Below are 18354 nucleotides of genomic sequence, written 5' to 3'. Positions count from 1 at the left end.
AAGAAGCCTTTTGGAGGTTGACATGGACTGGATGATAATGTTCTTACAGACTCAGTTGTAGATGGGAGTGTTGCTGGCTCCCCCTCCCGCTGGAGCGGGGGGTTTGGCTCCGATAGCTCCTTCTCCGATCCATCCCCAGATTTCGGAGTCCCTGGATCTGAGGAGCCCCAGAGTCAGGGAGTCGGCGCCGATTGTTCCTCCAACCTCGCTGCCAGCCATGCCCTCGAGTTTGTCGGATCCTATGTTGGATCCGAGCTCTTAGAGCCATGATCTGGGCATCAGATCCAGGGGGATGAGTGCGTCATTGGCTCCGTTGTGGTCGGGGCATACCATTCCTCTGGGCCCAGCTGTTACGGATTTGGCATCGATCCCTTCATTGGATCTGAGGGGCATGGCTAGTCGTCGTACTAGTTTCAGGGAAGCCGGTTCCCCTTCGGCCTTCATCGTAGAGAGGGTTCTCTCAGGAGGATCGAGACCCCTCACTCTTTCCTTGGAGTCCACCCCTGCTCCCTCGCAGCTGAGGGTGTCTTCTGTCATCCAGTCCTCCCAGGGATAGCCTGTGTCAAATATGCACCAGACGGTTCCCCCTCGAGGAATACGAAATTGTGAGCCCCCCCCCCAAGGAGGTCCCTCGCAAATGCCAGTGCAAGAGGAGGCACATGGACTCCCCTGAGTCCCTCATGGAAGATATCGACTTGGAGGAAGGGGAAGGCTCCCTCAGATCACCTACCGAAGACATCTCCTTCTGAGACATAATGGAAGTCCTCCATCAGAGGGGAGGTTCATACACCCAAAAGCCTTCCTCAGATGCGTTGGTATTCCTAGAGGCATTCGCAGGCCCATCTACCTCTTGGTTGTCCCCCCCCCCCGACTGATCCTCTGGTGGACCTCGTTACCACCAGAACTTGGAAGGAACCGGACACTGTAGAACTGATACCTAAATGGCCTGATAAAGTTTTGAGCCCTCCTACTGACAAGTCTGCATGGAGTAAGGGTTCCCCAGTTGATGCCATGGTGGTGGCAGCGGCCACCAAAAAGGAGCTGGCTCAGGAGAGTTCCTCGGTCCATCCTCCGGAGGAGGAGTCTAGGGCAATGGATTGACTTGGAAAGCGGATGTATGCTTCAGCTACCTTTGCTATAAAGGTGCTGAACTATATAGCCCACGTGATTAGGCTTCAGTGTGACTTTGTGCAAGAGTACACTGAGTCTCCCCCGGAGTCCATTTCGGCTGAGGATAAACATTCATTCTCAGCACATATAGCCATTCTTAAGTCGGTTACTAACACGTCCATGCGCTTACTCTCTCACACCACCGAGGGAGCCACTAGTGTGGCTGGGTCTGACATTGCCATGAGACGTCACACCTGGCTATGGCTTTGCGACTTTTCGGAACCTTTCAAGGTGTCCTTCGCAAAGGCCCCTTTTGAGGGTTTGACCCTGTTCAGGAAGACCATCCGAGATACGCTAGTCCAGAGTGAGAAGGACGGGAAGATGCTGTCGGCTGTCGGGATCTGCTTCTCTAACCCTCAAAGGTCTTTTTCCAGGAATCAGCGAGGGCAAAAGAAGTTGTAGTTCCGGAAGTCTCAGCATTCTCGGGACACTCCAGACTTCTTTTCACCTAGAGGCAGAGGGGGACAAGGTGGACGTCATTCCAGAGGCAGAGGCCGACAGAAGAACTTCAGGTCACGGGTACCTTTTTCAGATCGACCCGCACAGTAGCCCTGAGGGGTTGCCCGACTGCTGTATTCTGGAGGCAGTTGGGAGGCATTTTTCGAAGCACCTAGCTCAATGGGAGTCCATAACATCAGACCTCTGGGTGCTTCGGATAATGTCCAGAGGTTATTCCATTCCCTTTATGAACAGTCCCTTACCTCCAAGGCGCCTCCCAGACGTTCCACCCAAGCAAAGGGAGGTGGCAGCTTTGGAAATAGAAAAGCTGCTAAACAAGAGAGCAATCTAGCTGGTCCCCCCCAGACCAGTCCACATCAGGCATCTACTCGAGGTTCTTTTTGGTGCCAAAAAAGACGGGGGACTTGAGGCCAATTCTCAACCTATCCACATTGAACCTGTCTGCTGCCAAGGAGAAGTTCCGGATGGTCACCTTACAATCTATCCTGCCGTTCTTGCAGGAGGAAAACTGGATGTGCTCTGTAGACCTCAAGGATGCGTACTACCATATTCTGATGGACAGGCAATCCAGGAGGTTTCTCCGCTTTCAGCTAGGAGCCAATCACTACCAGTTCAGGGTCCTACCCTTTGGTCTCACCACAGCCCCCAGGGTGTTTACCAAGGTCATGGCAGTTGTAGCGGCCCACCTGAGGCTTCAGGGCATTCAGGTCTTTCCGTACCTGGACGATTGGCTCTTCACCACCCCCTCCAGGCATCAACATATTCAAGCCAGAAATTCCTTCTTTCAGCTGTCAAATATACTGGGTATCACGATAAACCTTGTGAAGTCCTCTCTTCAGCCTGTTCAGATTCTGGACTTCATAGGGGCGAGAATAGATTCTCTTCAGGCCAGGGTATTTTTGACTTCAGACTTCGAAACCTGACTCTCCATGTCTTGACACTTCTTCAGACCTCTTCACCCCAAGCAGAGCTAGTCCTGAGATCCTTAGGGTCCATGGCAGCAGCTATAAATCTTGTTCCTTGCACACGTCTACACATGAGAGTGTTGCAAGTTCAGTGGTCTCTGTTATATAAGCCCCTCAACTTCCCGATCCTTCTAAGCAAGGTGTGTAAAGCTTCCCTTATGTGGTGGCTTAAAAAACAGGATCTTCGAGAAGGACGCCTCTTTATTGTGCCCCCACCCCAAGCCACAGTGACCACGGATGCCTCCCTTCTAGGGTGAGGGGGGCATTGCTCGGGCAGGACTGTCCAAGGCACATGGACCCCGAATTAGACCATTCTGCATATCAGTGTTCTGGAGATGAGGGCAGTCCTTTTAGCGTTGCAGGCCCTTCATGCTTCTCTTCCTCTGGTAACGATTGCAGTTCAGTCAGACAATATGTCAGTGGTCTGGTATATGACCAAACGGGGGGGGGGGGAACCAGGTCCTATCCACTTTGTCGAGAGGTCATGAGAGTGTGGGAATGGGCGATCTCCACCAACCGTTTTCTGATAGCAGTGCACATCCCGGGTCGGTCCAACATTTTAGCGGACAAACGGAGCAGGACTATCATTTCACCCTATGAGTGGTCTCTGAACCCTTATGTAGGGGAACAGATCTTCCTCAAGTCGGATCAGCCTTGCTGTGATCTCTTCGCATCGCCATCCAACATATGAAGTGCAATGCATTTTTTGCTCTAATCCCCCTTGGGATGAAGCCCCCAAAGATACTCTTGTCCATGCTTGGCCACCTGGTCTTCTGTATGTGTATCCCCCGCTACCTCTCATGACAAAATTCTTACAGAAAGCTCGGCAGTTGGAGTGCAGGATTATCCTCATAGCCCCATTCTGGCCTTGTCAGGTTTGGTTCCCTTGCCTATGGTCTCCTCTAGTAGCTCTGCCCTGGATATTGGATCCCATTCCGGGGCTCATTTGTCATCCTTCGGGAATTCCTCCCCCGAATCTGGACAGCCTCAAGCTTACTGCTTGGTTGCTCTAGTTCCATTATTGGCCAGAACTCCCAGTCTCTCTTCCCCCGTTAAGTCCATCCTGGTGGCGGCACACAAGTCCTCCACCCGAAAGGTGTACCATAGTAAATGGAAGCATTTTTCCATTTGGGCTTCTCAGAGAAATTTGGACCCCTTTACCGCTCCTATTCCAGCAGTATTAGAATTTCTGTCTCAAATTTTCCAACAGGGGCCAGCTCTTCCACTGTGAAGGTCCAGCAGGTGACTATTTCCTATTTTCATGTAGGAGAAAATTCAGGTTCTCTAGCTGCTGCGGGAATTTGTAAGACCTTCATCAAAGGTACCTTTTTGCTGAGACCTCCTACTAAGTATCCTTCCCCTCCTTGGGATTTGACCTTGGTTCTTCAGGCCTTAGTTGGGCCTCCGTTCGAACCCACAACATCAGTTGATTTGAAATTCTTGTGGAAGGCAGCCTTCCTGGTGGCTATCACCTCGGCCAGGAGGGTTTCGGAACTTCAAGCCTTGTGCATGAAACCCCATACTTAGTTTTTCATAAGGATAGGGTATCTCTAAGGACAAACCCTTCTTTCCTCCCTAAAGTCACTTCGGAATCAAATATCAGTCTATTACTCTTCCCAGTATTCTTCCCTAACTTTCAAAATAAAGGGGAATACAAGCTTCATTTGCTGGACGTTCACAGACAGTTACGCTTTTATTTACATAGAACTAAACTCTTCCATAAGTCTTATCAGCTATTTGTTTCCTTTGCCAAGCCTTTTTTGGGGAAACCAGTTTCAAAGGTGACGCTGGCTAGATGGATCTCACTTTGTATTTTGCAGGTGTACAAGGAACATGGATTACCAGAACCAGACAGGATTCATGCTTATTTTACTCGTTCTATGGCTACTTCTGCCTTTTGGTCCAGAGTTTCTCTAGATGACATTTTTTCAGCGGCTACCCGGGCTTCCTCTCACACCTTTATTACTCATCATAAGTTGGACATGGGGTCTAGAGGAAGGGCCTCTTTTGGTTCTGCAGTGTTCCGGAATATCCTTCCTTAAGGGTCTCCCAAGGTATTTGGTAGCTGGGGACTGTCCCACAGGTTGATGATGAAATGAAGTTAACTACTTCAGATAAAGAAGTTATGTACTCACCATAATGTTCCATCTGAGTAGTTAGACTTCATTTGTCATCAGCTTTCCCTCCCTCCTTCTCCTTGACCTTGCTGGTTTATGATAGTCCTTGGCCTCAGATTTCTGGGTCTTGTGAGCCTAGTTTTATGTGATCAGGTCAGGTTATGTCTCTTGGGTTGATGTGTGTCACGCTGTGGGTGGCAAACTCGATCTGAGGGTTGGAAGGAGGTTGCAGTGTAGTATGGGTAAGGGGGAGGATCTTGGAGCTCAGATCTTAGCTTGGAAAGCTGCTGGCTCTGATCCGTATCGGATCCGAAACCCACAGATTGATGACAAATGAAGTCTAATTACTCAGATGGAACATTATGGTGAGTACATAACTTCTTTTTCAGAGCAATTGATTGTTTTTACTTGCATGTACCTGGAATTTTTCTCTTCCCACTTTGTTCACCATTCTCTATGCTCAGACTCACTCTGCTCCCCCACCCCCATTCCCCCCATTGGGCGGCGCAGTGGTGCAGCGGTTAACGTTGTCGCCTCACAGCAAGAGGTTCACCGGTTCGATTCTCGGCTGGGGTGCCTTCTGTGTGGAGTTTGCATGTTCTCCCTGTGTTCGCGTGGGTTTTCTCCGGGTACTCCGGTTTCCTCCCACATTCCAAAGACTTGCATCTGGAGCATTTCTCCCCGGGCCTCCGCTGTAAACAGGCTCTGTGGAACCTAGTCGGACTTTCCCGGTCAACAAATGATAAATAAAATAAAATAAATAAAAATTCCCACCCACCCCCAGGCTCCTGACTTTTATACCTAACTAGCCACTCCACTAAGCCTCTATCTCACCCCAACCTCATTTCTATATAGCCACTCCTTTTCTCACTCTCTCCAGTCAACATCGCTATCTACATTCACTCCATATCACCTCAGTCACACAATACCCAAATTGTACAATCTCTTCATGCAAATAGCTCCTACCTAGTTCCCCCACTCTAACCATAACCTGCATAAAGTGTAGCCACAAATGAATCCCTATTCACTTTTGTAAAGATACCTACTAAAACTTCACAATAATACAGCAACAATTTGAACAAAATGTGGCCCCCTAACCTTTACATTAATAAAAATCCTCACCATCACCTCACACTTAACCTCCTACTAGTACACTAACAACTCAGAATTTCAGACTAAATCCCCTACCTGCCAAACCCATTCACAAGACAAACCAGCCTTTTCAGTAGTATCTCCTTCTATCTACAACATCTCAGATCTTGACCTTGCCACATTCAAAGTAACCTCACACCAACTAAACAACCACATTTCTTCAAAATATAGCACATCTATAATCAAATGACCAAAATCCATAATCCAAATAGCATTGCGAATCATACTTAGTGGAGACATGCACCCAAACTCTGGCCCTACAAACAATAACAATCCTCTCTTTGCTACCACACAAATAACATTCTAACCTCCCCCAGGAAATCAACAGATCTCTTTATACTCAACATAAACATAAGGGGCATACTGAACAAAATCCCAGAGCTACACGCTACCCTGGCCTTCTACTCCCCCAACATAGTCCTTCTCATAGAGACCTGGCTAAAACCACTAAACAATAATAATAATGACTTTCTTCCACCTGGTTGCAATGTTCTTAGACAAGACAGAATATCCAAAAGTGGTGGAGGCATTGCTCTCTTCTTCAAAAATAACCTGGTTATTGAATTGTTAGCCAATGAACAACCCAAGTTCAATAATGCAGAAACTATGTTCACTAAGCCGAAAATCAACTCAAAAATAATACACATAATTGGTACCTATATACCCCCCTGTAATAACATTAACATAGTAGCATCCATTCTAGACTGGACATCCCAAAAATTTCCCCAAGAAGCAATTGTGAGGGTTTCCAGCCTAGCCGGATAGAATTTTATAGATAATTCTGTAATTTGTAAATATTAATGTAAGCCACAGGCTTGTTGTCTTAAATGGAAAAAATAGTGTTACATGTGGAACTGAAAAAAATGTAACAACAGTGCACTCTGCTGTAAGGAAGCTAAGTCAAGCATTTTATGACCGTCTTTGATCTTTAAAGTTGACTCCGGACAGTCTAGCTGAAGGAATTCTTACTATTGTTTTAAGGCCATAGTTAATGGCCAGAATTTGCATGCATAAATGTCCTTAATGGCTTTGGTTCCTGACCTGGTGTGAGCTTACTAAAGAATGTAGCCTGTTAGCCTGGGAACCCCAGGAAAGTGTGAAGAATGGTGTAATGTGAATCAGGACTATAATATCAGTTTAAACAGAGAGAATCAGAGAGCATTAAGCATTTTTGTCTTGACCATCCAACTCATCAGCACTCTGCCTGTGTTCTATATGTAAGTTTATCTTAGACTTGTGTTTTCTCTTAGAAATAGCTAGAAAGTTTTGACTAAGTGTTTTTCTGTGATGTCAGAACTGTACTACTGAATTATTTTAAGTATTTCTCTGTGATCTCTGAACCCTTGACTAGCACTGTGTAGTAAGAACTATTGTCTAGTGTTTTTATTATTCATTATTAAATATTTTAAAACCTTTCAACTGTGAGTGTTTTGTGTAGGGATAATTTAAGCTCTAGAATACATTGCATATTTATAGTGATTACTGTCCAAGTCACTCCACATAAGCTTTGACCGTTCAGTTGCACTTACCTATTTGGATAATAATATTGCACAGTAATAATTGGCCACCCTTTCATAAGGGCCTTTTAGTAGCTGAAAAATATTAGCTGGGTGGTGACAGTGATTTCTACCGTATAGTCTGGGTAAAAGGGGCACAGCTGGAGACCCTGTGCCAGCCTACCCCAGGAGTGTCTGTGTGGTTGTATAAACTCTTATCTCAAAGTGTGTGTGTGTCAGCTATGTGGGCAGGGACATGAAGCACTGGTTGGACAGAGAGGGTGCTGGAGGTTTTAGCTTGCCCAGCTGGCTGAGATCTGGGCCCTATAGGTGTGCCAGTAGGGAGTCTTATTGGGGACCTGGAGAGCAAGGGAGCGACCAGACCCATACTGACTGTGATCTCTGTGTGCTCTTAAGGGAAATTGCACTTTACTGTGTGTATTTGTTATCCTTTCCGCCTATATGAGACGCCCCCCACTGGTGTTAGTGGTGAGGATTGAGGCTCCTTGATTGCTGGGCCAGGGCACGGGCGTCACATATTGATTGTTTGGCAGTGGTGGGATATCCACACCACATATTAATTGGTTGGCAAATACTAATTAGCTTGTAGTGGTGTGGGTAGAGTGAATTCCTGTAGCTTGTGTACAGTGAGCTTTGAAGGTGTTTTGTACTCTAAATCAGCCACGCAGTGAATACTCAGATTTGAGATCACAATTGATGTTATTCATGTTTCACTGTTGCAGTCATCACACTTGGGTTATCTGCCTGCAGGTAGCCCTCAGTCGGACCGAATACCAGAGTCTTGGGATTTCTGCGTCTGATGCTGTTGCCTCTTCCATGATGTCAAGTCGTCGGGGGTATAAAACATGCAGCCGATGCCATTACATCAGCTTTTCTTGCCACGAGGGAGCCTGAAGCAGAAGCAATTCGCAAGTGGCGGTTGGCTGCTACCTGAAATTTTCGTTTTTCGAGTTTTAAGCCTGAAGTCTTCTAAAGATAAGTACCCCATTGGGGATCCTTTTTTCTTGCTCTAATCAATGTCAGAAAAAGTTAACAATTGTCTTGCCTGTGGAAAGCAAATACCTCTCAGAGATTTTCATTCTTACTGCGTCACTTGTTTAGGCCCAGACCACAACATTCCTCACTGTTGGTTTTGTGCTTTATTTAATGCTCGAACTATTCATTGTCAGGCTATCTTTGTCGCTGAACTCTTTCGCTCTTGTTTGCCGTATTCCAAAATGGCTCCGATAAGCCATCTGACTACCGATCTTCCGAAAAAACATAAGGATAAAGACAGAGACAGACCGCATAGGTCCAAAACCACCTCCGATGCTTTTGTTAAGCTAGTCGCCAGTCTGCCAGTAATCAGTGAGGCGCCTTCGCAGCCCCTGATACCTGCTTCTACAGATTCGCAGGCCACTGCTGAGACTCATTTGGAGTCCAGTATGCAGGGAGATGCTTCTTCGACTATGGAACCTGCGGATGTCTCTATCTTGGATGGGTCCGGAGCCGCTGTGCAGGCACCAGCTTCTGTGGCTAGAAAACCAATAACCAAAGCGCATGCTCAAGCTCCCATGCCACAGAAACAAATACTTAGAATGGTTGAAGACCTTATAACCTTAACCCCTCCAACAGACAAAAAATTGATTTTCCTTCTGATTATACAGACCATGAGTCCGATGACTTCGATCCCTCTGATTACCAGGACATACCCTTATCTACCTATGAAGATTCAGATGCAGAGGATTCCATTCCCTCTGCCTCCCCTCCAGAGGACTTTTCTTTTGGTGAAACCTTGCATACCTTAAGAAAGCATTTCCTCTGGGAATGCCAGGACTACCCACAGTCCAAAACCAAGTTAGTAAACATACTTTGCAGTGTGGCTTTGATGCCTTAGAGGCATCTTGCAGGGCTGCTGTCACAAGGTCTGCACTGAGAAGGCATGCTTGGCTGAAGGAACAAATCTTGTCAGACCATGTCAAAGCAAAATTACTAGATGCTCCATCGAACCAGGAACATTTGTTTGGCACAAAAGCAGAAGAAGAGGAAAAAGCTAAATCTATGCAAACTGTTAAAGATTTCTTTCAGGTACAGCGACGTAGATTCAGTAGGCATTGGTCTTCTAAAAAACTGGTCCTTTCCAGTCCCTCCCAGGCCTTCTCAGTCCAAACACAGGAGCAACAGACCACCAAGACTACAGTCTCAGGGTATGCAGAGATATAAACAATGGAGTGCTCCCACCTCAAAAACAGGGAGTGGTAAACCACCCCCTTATGGAAAAAGTTCACAATGACTTTTCTATCATCCTTCCCAGCCATGCCCAAGTACTTGCACCCCTAGGAGGAAAACTCGCCCTGCATGCAAAAACTGGATGTCCATTACCCAGGACCGATGGGTCTTAAACATTGTATCCCAGGGATACAGAATCTACTTCCACTCACTGCCATCCCCAAGCAGGTTGGCAGACCTTCCTCCAAACCAGTGGGCAGAGGCTCAGAAGCAAGTACTTTCTCTTCTCAATATCAGGGCTATTTAGCCTGTTCCAATAGAGCAAAGGGGACAGGGTTTCTATTCCAGACTTTTCCTGGTGCCCAGAAAAGAGAGCTCTTGGCACCCAATCCTGAATCCGTCCATTCTCAACACCTTCCTGGTGGTCCCAAAATTCAAAATGCTTACACTACAGCAGCTTCTTCCTATGTTAGCCAAGGACTCCTGGCTAGTCATCCTAGACTTAAAAGAAGCTTGTCTGCACATCCCCATAAGGGAATTGTGCAGGAAATATCTACGTTTCAGGGCAGTTTCTGTGCACTATCAGTTCTCTGCACTTCCCTTTGGCTTATCTACTGCTCCCAGGGTATTCACAAAGTGGTTGGCTCCAGCCATTGCATACTGCAGGCAGAGAAATATTCATATTTACCCATACTTGGACGATTGCCTGATTTAGGCGGACAGTCAGGAATCGCTACTTCAGCACCTGGCATTTGTAAAGAGACTTCTAACTTCTCTGGGGTACACCATCAATGAAAAGAAATCACATCTGGTGCCCAGCCAAAAGATTGTATTCTTGGGAGCAAGCTTAAACACAACTTCGCAGATAGCATTCCTCACTCCAGAAAAGCAGGTTCATTTGACAAACTACTTCAAACTAATGGACACCAAAACCTAGCTATCTGCAAGAAAAATACTGCAAGCCCTAGGGTTCATGGCCTCATGCATTCTACTAGTTTCATATGCAAGACTGCATATGAGGAAACGTCAATGGTAGTTAAAAAGTCTCTGTCAACATTCTCAGGACCTATCCTTCCTTGTCTAAGGGCAGAGTTCCACTGGTGGGCAGAGGCTTGCAGCCACAACAAGGGACTTCCTTTCACTCAACCCCTCGCTACCCAAACCCTGACAACAGATGCATCAGACTATGCATGGGGGGCTCACATGGCAGGCAAATGCATTCAAGGCAAATGGAGCCCATGGCAAATTCACCTGCATATCAATCAAAAAGAAATGTTAGCTGTACAGAATTCTCTGACAGCCTTCAAAACCCTTATCCTTCCAGGACAACTCTTGATAAAGACAGACAGCACCACAGTTATGTGGTACATAAACAAGCAGGGAGGGACTCTTTCCTACCCACTCTGCAGGTTAGTCATGGTGCTGTGTGACACAGCCTTGAGCAACCAAGTGCACCTACAAGCTCACTTCCTGCCAGGCAAACAAAATTTACTGGCAGATGACTTAAGCAGAAATCTACTGGACCCACACGAGTGAAAACTGGAACCCAACTCATTCAACCTTCTAGTCCACATGTGGGGGACACCAGAGGTGGACCTCTTTACCTCCCCCCAAAACCATAATTTGAGCAAATTTTGCATCAGAAATCCTCACAGCCAAGCATGGAGAGTGGATGCCTTATCCTTTACATGGGAAAACTTCTCATTTTATGCCTTTCCCCTCTGCCCCTCCTCTCAAAAGTACTATTCTAGATATAACAGGACAGACCAAGGACAATCCTTACTGCACCAGACTGGCCACACCAGCACTGGTACCCACTCCTACGCAGTCTGACAGCAGTGCCACCCTGGCACATACATCAGACCCCCTCCCTGCAATATCCACAGCTGCAAACCCTGAACCTTGCAGCCTGGCTTATTCCATGAATACAGCACCAGCAATCCTCCGCAAACAGATGCTGGGCATTATCCTTGAGGCCAGAATGCCTAGTACTAGGAAATCCTATTCAGAAAAATGGAAAAGATACTGTTCTTGGAGCCAGTCTCAAGGAAAGGATACAGCCGTGCCCACCTTACCTCAAATCCTAGATTACCTAGCAGAGCTAGGCAATAACCTATCGTTCTCTCAATCAGTCACTAACTGGTTTCAGAGTTACCTGTCTGACTGCCAACAATCCGTTGTATGGTAGAATGACATATCTCCCCAACTACCTGTCTCTATAGGGGTTCCCCAAGGATCCATCCTTGGACCCCTACTCTTCTCTATTTTCACCAATAATCTAGCCCCTGCCACCAAACATGGCACACTCATACAATACGTAGATGACTCAACCATCATCTGCTCAACCCAGTCCCTACCCAAACTGCAAAAAGTCACACAGGAAGCCTTTTCTTCTGTTGAAACTTGGTTATCCGATGCCCAATTAATACTCAGCCCAAACAAAACTAAACTACTCATCTTCCAACCCACCAAACATACTCAAAATAACTCTCACTTTAACATCACAGCAAAAGACACCACTATACACCCAACAGAACGCACCAAATTGCTAGGAGTAGAAATAGACAATAAACTAAAGTTTGACATTCACATATCCATGGCCATAAAAAAAGTCCACAAAAGCTAGGAGCGTTATACAGAAATAAGCAACTTCTCACCAAAGCAGCAAAGATTTCAGTAGCAAATTCCCACCTTATCTCCACCCTACTTTATGCCTCAGTTGTTAATGTCTGTTATGTACTTCACAGATGATAAAGATTCTAGTTGTCTACTGATGTACTATGTTCTTCATCTGTAACTATGTTTGTAATTGTTAATTGCTATGTTGATCAAATTGTTAATTGCTATGTAAATCCAGTGTAACCACTGTCTTATATTTTAACTGTGGAGCTTTTCTCCCCGGGCCTCCGCTGAAAATGGACCTACGTCCAGTCAGACACTCCCGGTCAACAAATGTAAATAAATAAAAATAAATAAATAAAGAGCTGCTCCACAAAGGCCTATCCATCTCATCAATCAAGATTCATGCCTCTGCCATCTCAGCTCATTACAATACTGAGCCACCTCTCTTTTCTCACCCTCTGATCAAACCGTTCCTGAGAGAAGCTAACAACTGCCCGGGACGTTAACTTTGTACTAGAGAAGCTCATGCTTCCCCCTTTTGAGCCTGCTGCTACAGCAGAGTTAAAATTCCTCTCTTGGAAAACAGTCTTACTTCTGACCATCACTTAGCAAGAAGAGTGTCTGAGTTACAGGCACTAATGGCTGTGGAACCCTTAATTATTTTCCATGTTGACAGGGTTTCCCTCGGGACTAACCCATCATTTATGCCCAAGGTGGTATCCAGTGTGGCTTTAAACCAATCCATCCATTTACCGACCTTTTTCCCTAATCCTCAGAATAAAGAAGAAAGTATCTTGCACTCCTTGGATTTGCACAGACAGCTCAGGTTCTACACTGATAGGACTAAGCCTTTCAGAAAATCTGACCAGCTGCTAGTCAGCTTTGCTACAGGAGCAGAGGGTAAGGCCATTTCAAAACAAACCATTTCCAAATGGATAGCACACTGCATCCATTTCTGCTACAGACACCATGGAAAACCTATCCCACAGGGGATCAGAACTCATTCCACTAAGGCTACCTCAACCTCTATAGCATTTCTCAGGGGAATCCCTACCATAGTCATCCTGGAAGCTGCAACCTGGAGTTCTGTACACACCTTACACCTTCACCAAGCATTACCACTTACCTGTCTTTTCTAAATCTAGAGCTGGATTTGCCACAGCAGTCTTACAAGGCCTGCAAGCCAGCCCTAATACTTCCTGACTGCCTCCACCCTTCCTCAGCTTTGGGAATCAACCCAAGTGTGATGACTGCAGCAGTAAAACACAAAGAACATAGTACAGTTGTGTATACTTACCATAAATGTAGATGTTCGAGTGTATTCACTGTTGCAGTCCTGGTTACCCTCTCTCCAGCCCCCTGACTGTTCTATACTTTCTAACGATCCTCTTTTTGGCCATATCTTATGACAATGGTGTTTACTTTTTGCTGGAGGTGTTACACACCATGTAATTGCTTCCTATTTTAGGGGCTCCTGACATCTGGGGCAAGAAAAACTGATGTAATGGCATCGGCTGCATGTTTTATACCCCTGATGACCTGACATCATGGAAGAGGCGACAGCATCCGATGAAATCCCAAGACTCTGGTATTTGGCCCGACTGAGGGCTACCTGCAGGCAGATAACCCAAGTGTGATGACTGCAACAGTGAATACACTCAAACATCTACATTTATAGAAAGTGTACACAACTGTACTTTTTATTTCTTTTGTTAGCTTAGCCAGTCAGGGTGAGCAGGCAGCATGTCAGCAGAGGAGTATGGAAAGCTAACAAGGAGCCAGCTGGCGGAGATGTGCCAGGCTAGGGGACTGGTACATGGAAACCTGACTAAGGCATACCTGATTGCAGTCTTGGTTACAACTTAATCTGAAAACAGCAACCAGAGGACAATCAGACTGGCAGTGGAGATATAATACCCTTGGGGAATGGACAGCTCAACCTTTCTGCAGAAAACTTAAAAATCCATCTGGAGCTAAAGAGACTTGAGTTGGAGGCCAGGTGTTTGGAGATAGAAGCCAAGGAAAAGGAGAGGCAGAGGAGGCATGTGACAGAAATGCTGACTCTTTGCCAGAGTCATGGAGGTAATGCGGAAGGGAGTAACTGGACCCCAGAAGCACAAAAGTCAGTAAATTTCTTCTGCAGTTTAAAAGAGGGGGATCATTTTGATATTTTCATTCATATGTTTGAGAGGGTATGCAAACAGTATAGTGTTGACCAAAGGCTTTGAGTATGGTTCCTGACCCCCCCTTACTCCATGGTAAAACTGTAACTGTTTTGTCAAAAATGTCTGATGTTGCATGTTTTGATTATACGGCTGTTAAAAATCACTTGTTAGAATTGTTTAAGCTAACACCTGAAACGTATAAGGAAACATTTCGTGAGCATAGACGCAAGGCAGATGAAAGTGTGTGTGAATATAATCCATAGGTGGGTGAGTGGGTGTCACATCACCACTTTTGAAGGCTGGCAGACCTCTTCATGAGGGAACAAGCCCTTAGCACTTTGCCTGAGGTCATGAGGATCTGGTTAGCTGATAGATAATGTGCTACTTCAGATGAGTTGGAGAAAAAGGGAGACCTATACCTGGCAAGCAGGGCAGCCCTGCACAGGAAAGTGGCCCCCAGTACTGCTCATGGGTCTAAAGGAACCCATGGTTGGCAGCACAGACTGCCATAACAGAATCTGCCAGTAGCAGGGGAAGTCACTAGTCCAGGTACATGTCCAGGAGCTAGGGTTAAATGTTTTGAATGCAACCAATAGGGCCATGTGGCATACAGGTGTCCATGGAGACGAGGTGGGGAACAAAAGGTGAGGGAGCCAGTAAGTGAGAAAGACAAAATGCCAATAGTAGGTTGTCTTGGGACAACAAGTGTACCAAACCACCACCAGAGGTTATATCCTATTGTAGTGAATGGCAAAGAGGCCATTGCCAAGAGGGACAGCCTGTGATATAACCATTGTAAAGCCTGCAATGGTTACAGAGGAGCACTACATGCCTGTGTAGTCTACTGCAATCAAGGCTTTAGGAGGGATCCCATTCCAAATACCTTTGGCTAGGGTTCACCTTGACTGGGAGGGTGGAAAGGAAGCCAGCAAGTAGGTGTGTTTGAGGATATACTGGCAGATGTCCTGATAGGGAATGATTTTGACAGTGCAGTACCCTGTGCTTGTGCAGTTACACGCAGTCAGGCTTGGAGACAACTGGGTAAGTCTGGTAGCCTGGGAGAGACCCAGACAGACTGCATACTTGCAGCCAGGACTGGTGAGGTGGTTACTTCAGGGAGGGAGTTACCCTGTAGCAGTGAGACTGAAGGTGAGCCACAGCTGCTTTGGGGGTACTTATGGTCCCTTGGACAGAGTGACTGCAAAGGTAGAGGTGAGTAGTAGTACCCAGGCTGACAGTGAGGCACCACTGTCCAAGGATGCCAGACTTCCTGTGGAAGGGGAGCTGGAAAGGGTTACAAGGAGACAGTTGAGACAGGCTCAGCTCTCAGACCCTACATTGCAAGGCCTGAGGCAGGTAGCTAGGAAGGCACCTGATTCTCAAGGAAAGTTGGAATCTGTATCCTGGGACAAAGGGTTACTATACAGAGAGTGGACCCCTGAGGGAGGGCTAGAAGATGAGAGGGTACAGCAGTTGGTAGTGCCTAGAGCCTACCATCTGGTGCTTCTAGCCATAGCCCATGATATTCTCTTTGCAGGTCATATGGGCATAAAACATACAAAGAGGCATATTATGCAGAACTTCTATTGGGCTTAAATTTCCAGAGATGTAACAGGGTACTGCAGGACCTGTGAGCAGTGCCAAAAGGTAGGCAATGCAGGAGACAAGGTGAGAGCTCCTTTGATGCCTTGGCCTGTTGTTGAGGAGCCATTTCAGAGGGTAGCTATGGATATTGTAGGTCCCCTGAGTACCCCAAGTTCCACAGGGAAAAAGTATATCCTAGTGGTAGTGGATTATGCTACACGATACCCTGAGGCAGTGGCTTTGTCTTCCATTGAGGCAGAGAAGGTGGCAAATGCTTTGTTAGAGATTTTCAGCAGGGTAGGTTTCCCAAAAGAAATACTGACTGGTTTCCTGTAAAACCCGCTGGCTTGTCTGTGGACGTCCTGTGGGGTGAACATGAAGACCACCCCCTACCATCCCCAGAGTAATGGTATTGTTGAGAGGCTAAACTCTACAATCAAGTCCATGCTACAGGCATTTGCAGATCAGTTTAAGAGGGAGTGGGACAAATATTGGCCCCATCTGTTAGCTTACAAAGAGGTTCTCCAGGAATCCACAGGTTTTTCACACTATGAGTTGCTGTATGGGCATAGGGTGAGGGGACCTCTAGATTTCATTTGAGATGAGTGGGAAGGTGAGTGTGAGTCTCACATGGAGTCTGTTGTAGCATATGTCCTAAACCTCAGGGCAAGGCTGAGGGAACTCATGGGCTTGGACCAGGAGAACCTGGCAGAAGCCCAACAGCAGAAAAAGGTGTGGTATGACAGGAATGCTCAAACTAGAGAGTATACTTTGGGGGCAGCAAGTAATGATTCTCATTCCTGTCAGACACAACAAGCTGGAAGCAGCTTGGGAGGGACCCTACAATGTGGTAAGAAAGGTAAGTGATGTTGACTACATGGTGGAACTGTTAGGCAGAAGGCAGGAGCACAAATTGTACCATGTTAACATGATGAAACCTTACCATGATAGGGAGGCCCTTGTGCTGAGCATTTGCAGTGGATTGTAGGAGGAGTCTGAGGGAGATCTAGGGACTGATTTCCTCAGTGAGGCTCAGGCTGACACCTCAGTGGAAGGGGTAACAATGTCCCAGCAGCTATCTCCTTCCAAGGTTCAAGAAATCTGAGCAGTGTTGCAGGAGTTTGGGGACATGTTCACTGGGAAACCAGGGTGCACCCACCTGGGGCAGCACCAGGTGGATACAGAACCCCAAAAGCCTATTAGGCAGGCCCCTTATAGAGTGCCTGAAAGAGTCAAACAGACTCTGAGGGAGGAGGTACAGGAGATGTTGGAATGAAGGGTGATTCAAGAGTTCAACAATCTCTGGGCCTCCCCAGTGGTGCTGGTGCCAAAGAAGGATGGCAGCACCAGGTTCTGTGTGGACTACAGGAAATTAAATAGTCATTCAGAGTCAGATGCTTACCCCATGCCTAGGACAGATGAGGCCCTAGAGCAGCTGGATGGGGCTAAGTATCTTACAACCATTGCTCTTACCAAGGGTTACTGGCAAGTTCCCTTGACTCCCAGTGCTAGAGAGAAGTCAACCTTTGTGACTCCTTTTGGCTTGTATGAGTTCACAAAGATACCCTTTGGGATGAAGAATGTCCCAGCAACTTTCCAGAGGCTGGTAGATCATATCCTGACAGGGGCAGGAGGGTTTGCCCTTGCTTACCTAGATGACATTGCCATCTACAGTCATTCCTCACCAGAGCACCTTCAGCATGTCCGGGAGGTGCTGGGCAGACTACAGAGGGCAAGGTTGACCATTAAACCAAGCAAATGTTGGGTGAGTATGGCAGAGGTCTCCTACCTAGGGCATAGAGTGGAGAGTGGTAAGATAAGGCCAGAACTTGACAAAGTGGAAGCCATTCAGGCATGGCCTGCACCTGTTACTAAAAAGCAGGTAAGGGCTCTTTTAGGGACAGCAGAGCACTACAGAAAGTTTGTCCCCAGTTATAGTACCATAGCTGCTCCCCTCACAGACCTGACAAAGAAGAACAGAGCCAGCCAGCAAAGGTCCAAGTTGCTAAGATGGAGCCTAGGATTGCAAGCATATGATATGTCAGTGCAGCACCACAGTGGGATTAGCAATGCCAATGCAGAAGGGCTTTCAAGACAGGGAATGGAGTAAGGTATACTCAAATAGACCTAACCCTCTCAAGCAGCGTTTCTCAAGGGTCACTTGAAAAACTAGCTTGAGTTCTCCAAGGGTGGAGAAATGTGAAGAAGGCCACCAGCCTAGCCAGATAGAATTTTTTAGATATTTCTGTCATTTGTAACTATTAATGTAAAGCCACAGGCTTGTTGTCGTAAATGGAAAAAATAGTGTTACATGTGGAACTGAAAAAATGTAACAGTGTACTCTGCTGTAAGGAAGCTAAGTCAAGCATTTTATCACTGTCTTTGATCTTTAAAG

At 46.5% G+C, this 18354-nt stretch overlaps 1 protein-coding gene across 1 annotated transcript in view; it reads left to right on the top strand.

Moving 5' to 3' along the window:
* The window catches only part of DNAAF11 (dynein axonemal assembly factor 11), a 1372540-nt gene that overhangs the window by 682585 nt on the left and 671601 nt on the right, over positions 1–18354 (top strand). The window lies entirely within an intron of this gene.

Source organism: Protopterus annectens, chromosome 3.part1 (genome assembly GCF_019279795.1).
Source record: "Protopterus annectens isolate FY-2018-M chromosome 3.part1, PAN1.0, whole genome shotgun sequence".
Lineage (NCBI taxonomy): Eukaryota > Metazoa > Chordata > Ceratodontiformes > Protopteridae > Protopterus > Protopterus annectens.
Note: the sequence above shows the minus strand (reverse complement) of the source record. Positions and strands in the feature narration are given on the sequence as shown.